The sequence below is a fragment of the Macrotis lagotis genome, chromosome 4 (assembly GCF_037893015.1).
Source record: "Macrotis lagotis isolate mMagLag1 chromosome 4, bilby.v1.9.chrom.fasta, whole genome shotgun sequence".
NCBI lineage: Eukaryota > Metazoa > Chordata > Mammalia > Peramelemorphia > Peramelidae > Macrotis > Macrotis lagotis.
In genome coordinates, this window is record NC_133661.1 from 214,680,231 (window position 1) to 214,685,173 (window position 4,943).

Genomic DNA, 4,943 nt, shown 5'->3' on the forward strand with positions numbered 1-4,943 from the left:
ACTTGAAGCCATTTCATAATCCAATTTGAGGCTTCACTATGTAGGCATTTAGTTGGTTTCCTCTTCTGAAATGATGTTTTGATCTTCCCTGTCACTACAGTAGTTTTTCTATGATTAGGGCTTTTTTTTTGGTTTATTTTTGCTCATTTTTAAAAGTTGAGTTCTGCTCCTGGGGCACAGCAGACATAATCTTAAGTTTCTTGAGTTTCTGGGTGGTCATTAGTTTGTCCACTGCCCTGAGGTCTCAGGTATTGGTGACTTATTCCTTCTGCTGGGGCAGCCCTAGCCAGTCCTGCTTGCTGCACCCTCATTCTGGAGTCTACAATATCCTTTCTTTTCTAAGATGGGGAACATCACTTTTAGCCTTCTATACTGCTTCCTGCTGAGCTGGGATCCAGGGGCCTGGTTACTAATTTGGGCTAAGAGCTTCTCTCTAACTTCCCTGCACCCCTATGCTGAGCTCCCCCTTTACCCAATTAAGACAGACCTTTCTTGAAGTACCCTGAAGATATTTTGAGCTAGAAAATTGTTTTTCTTTTTCTCTTTGTGGGTTCTATCACTCCAGAATCTGTTAAAAGCTTCATTTATAGCTGTTTCAGAGTGAAATTGGAAAAAAAAAAACTCAGGCAACTCTCTGGCTTCTCTCTCTACTATCTTGATCCTGCCTCTCTCTTGGTTCCACATTCATCCTTAAATTCTTTATGGATGTTGGAGAACCCTGGGGTGGGCTTAAATAGAAAAATCTTGGTATTAAGACAATGGAGACTAGGGATAGTAAGTTTTACTCTAATAATAATTAAAATCCCCTAGGTTATTAATTGGGTGGATAAAAGATTTTTATTCCCAATTCTTTTTAATTTCTTTTTTTAATTTCTTTTTTATTTTCATTTTGTACAAATGTTTTTTTTACATTAATAAAATATACTTGTTTACAAGTAAACAAATTACCCCTCCCCCATGAATATAGATAGACTTGCTTGGGCAAAAAAAGTAAAGGGGAGAGAAAAAAATTAAAATTAAAAAAATAATAGTAATAATTGTAGGTATGGCCAGGTGGTGCAATGGACGAAGCACCAGCCCTGGAGCCATGAGCACCCGAGTCCATATGTAGCCTCGTAAACCCAATAATCACCCAGCCATGTGACATGCAAGCTACCCAATCCCCACTGCCCTGCAAAAACCAAAAAGAAGAAAAAAACAAAACAAAACAAAAAAAAAGACCCAAAATAAAATAAAATAGTAATAATAGTAGGGGTAGCTGGGTGGCAGACAGAGCATTGGCCTTTGATCCAGGAGCACCTGGGTTCGAATCTGACCCCAGACACCCAAAGATCACCCTGCTATGTGGCCCCAGGCAGGCCACTCAGCCCCACTTGCCCTGCACCTTCCCCCAAATAATAATAACAAAAGATGTGCTTCAGTCTTTGTTCCAACACCATCAACTCTGTCCTGGGTGGATCACATTCTTTATGATAAGTCCATCACAAAAGTTACTTCCATATTTTTCCAAGGTTGTCATAGCTGATCGCAACTCCCTCCTTTCTTATTTCTCCACTATCATGTACTATATTTTCTCTCTCCTTTCACTCTGACTCTGCTGTAGGGTCGCTGAGTGGCGCAGCAGACAGATCCCTGGTCCTGGAGCCAAGAAGCCCTGAACCTCCATACCACCTTTTAGGCCCATAATCCACCTGGCCCTATGGTTGGGCAGGCCATCAAATCCCAGCCCCTTGCAAGAAGTAAAAAAGAAAATGTGTTATATCTGACTACTGTTCCACCATGGTCTATCCTCTCCTCCTTTATTCACATCCCCACCCCTTCCCCCTGCTCCCCCCTCCTTCTTACTCCAGTTGTCTATACCGCATTGAGTATATTTGCTGTTTCCTCTCCCATCTCTGATGAGAGCAAAGGTTCCCTCATTCCCCCTTGCCTCCCCCCTTCCATATCATTGCAATAGCTCATTGTAATAAAAAAAAATCTTATTATGTGAAATATCTTGGACTATTCCCCCTCTCCTTTTTCTTTCTCCCATTCCATTTCCCTTTTTATCCTATTGACTCCATTTTTATACCATATTTTTTCTTTGAATTCAGCTTTCTCCTGTGCTTCAACTATAAAAGCTCCCTCTACCTGCTCTATTAACTGAGATGGTTCATATGAATATTATCATTATCATTTTTCTATACATGCAGTTCATCCTCATTAAGTCCCTCATATTTCCCCCCTCTCCTCCAATCTCCATGCTTCACCTGAGTCCTGTATCTGAAGATCAAACTTTCTGTTCAGCTCTGGCCATTCCAAAAGGAACCTTTGAAATTCCCCTGGTTCATTGAAAGTCCATCTTTTTCCCTGGAAGAGGACATTCAGCCTTGCTGGGTAGTTCATTCTTGGCTGCTTTCTAAGCTCTTTTGCCTTCTGGTATATTGTATTCCAAGCCCTACGAGCTTCCAATGTAGTTGCTGCTAAGTCCTTTGTGATCCTGACTGCAGCTCCATGATATCTGAACTGTGTCCTTCTGGCTGCTTGTAATATTTTCTCTTTGACTTGGGAGTTCTGGAACTTGGCTATAATATTCCTGGGGGGTTTTTTTTTGGGGATCTCTGTCTCGGGGGGATTGGTGGACTCTCTCCATTTCTATTTTGCCCTCCGCTTCTAGAATATCAGGGCAATTTTCCTGTAGTAATTCTTTGAAAATGATGTCAAGGCTCTTTTCCTGATCATGACTTTCAAGTATTCAAATAATTTTCAGATTATCTTTCCTAAGTCTGTTTTCCATATCAGTTATTCTTTCAATGAGATATTTCACATTTTCTTCTAATTTTTCATTTTTTTGGTTTTGAAGTATTGATTCCTGATTTCTGGTAAATTCATCAATCTCCCTGAATTCTATTCTCTGTCTGAAGGATTTGTTCTCCTCAGAGAGTTTTCTTATCTCTTTTTCCATCTGGCCAATTTTGCTTTTTAAAGCATTCTTCTCCTCAATAACTTTTTGAACTGTTTTATCCATTTGACCTAAGCTGGTTTTTAGCATGCTAATTTCTTCAGCATTTTTTTTGGATTTCCTTGACTAAGCTGCTGATTTCATTTTCATGTTTTTCCTGCATCTCTCTCCTTTCTTTTCCCAGTTTTTCTTCCAACTCCTTCATTTGATTTTCAAAGTCTTTTTTGAGCTCTATCATAGCCTGAGCCCAATTTCTGTTTTTTCTTGGAGTCTTTAGATGCAGGAGCTTGGGCTTCTTCATCTTCAGACTGAGTGTTTTGATCCTTCTTGGGCTCATTCGCAAAATATTTCTCAATGGTCTTCTTCTTGTTTCTTTGCTTGTTCATTTTCCCAGCCTAAGCCTGTTTTTTAGGGTGCTTCCTGAGCTTTTGGGACACTCCCACAAGGGTCTCTGTGTGTGAGGCTCTGTCCACCCTCCTGGTCTGTGAATGACCATAAGAGCCCCCCTCTGCCACTGGGCCGAGGTGGGGGGGGGCTGTTGTTCTATGGGGGGGCCTAGACTGCAATTAGTATCTGAATGTGGTCAGAGCCCCAGAGTCCTGTTCCAGGGGCAGAGGACAGAGCTTGGCAGTTTCTCTCTCTTCACTCCCCTCCCTCAGCTCAATGGGCTCATGCCCTGGGGGCTCCTGCTTACAGGCTCCACCTGCTTCTGTTTCTGGATCTGGGCTGCTGAAAGACCAAGCTGCTTGCTGTGTGCCCTGAGGGCTGGACTCCATGTGCTTGCTCTGGCAGAGTTCCCTCACTGTTCCCCCATTTTGTGCCTGGTGCTCCCCAGGGCGCAGCTCAGGAGACTCTCCCCTGCTGTGAGCTGTGGCTCCCAGTGCCCTGGGGCTGCCTCTGGGAGGCTGAAGTTCTTTGGTTCTGGTGGGCCACCCCTCTGGCGGGCCGCCCCTCCGACCCCGGGGAGCAGGGCCTTTCTGCTCTTTTCCAGGTTACCTTGAGTAGGAGAACTGCCTCACTGGGTCCCTTTGTGGGTTCTGTTTCTTGAAAGTTTAGTTAGAGTCCTTAGTTTATGAGATTTTATCAGAGAGCTCCTAAGACTGGAATCCCTTTATGTTGCCATCTTGGCTCCGCCCCTCTAATGAGTACTTTCTAGAGTACTGAAATGCAAATTGTCCTAGAAGCAATATGGCATTGTAGATAGTGTGCTGGATTTAAAGTAAGGAAGATCTATGTCTAATTACATATTCAATTCTTATTAGTTATGTTACATTGGACAAGCTACTTAAACTCTTGTTAAGAAGGTTAAGTGATAAGTGATGAGACTTGAATTACGAAGTGTATTAAATTGATTTGTAAATTTTAAACACTACAAATGTCTGTTATTATTGCTAATTCATTATAGATAGCTTCTGTGTGGAATTATTCTGAAACTCACAATATCCAGCATATAGAAATTTGATCCTATAGCACTAAAAACAGCAAATCTTTAATGTGAAAATATAGCTCTATTGTCATTATTCTCCTATTAGTCTGACTTTGTCTCAGTTTCCTTTGCTGCATCGTAAATTATATATGCCCCAATGTGTGTGGGGGTATCTAAGGAATTTATCCTGGACCATATTCTAAACTCTATATTTATTGTCTCTTGGTGAGGTCATCAGTTCCTGTGGAATCAGCTACCATATATATATATATATATATATATATATATATATATATATATATATATATATTTGTCCCATATATACAAAGTTAACCATTGTGCTTCTCAAGTTATAAAGTTGTCTACTGTGTATATTCAATGGGAAACTTATCTGAAACTCTACAGTTGAAAACAGAAACCATAAGCTTTTCTCCCAAAATATGTGACTTTGAAATAACTGTCCCCCATGCTAGGATATTTTTCCTCCTTATCCCCATTCTTTTGAATTTCTAGTTTCCTTATTGGATAAATTCAAGTATGATTGAGTAAAGGATTCTAAGTTTTTTAAATCCTTTC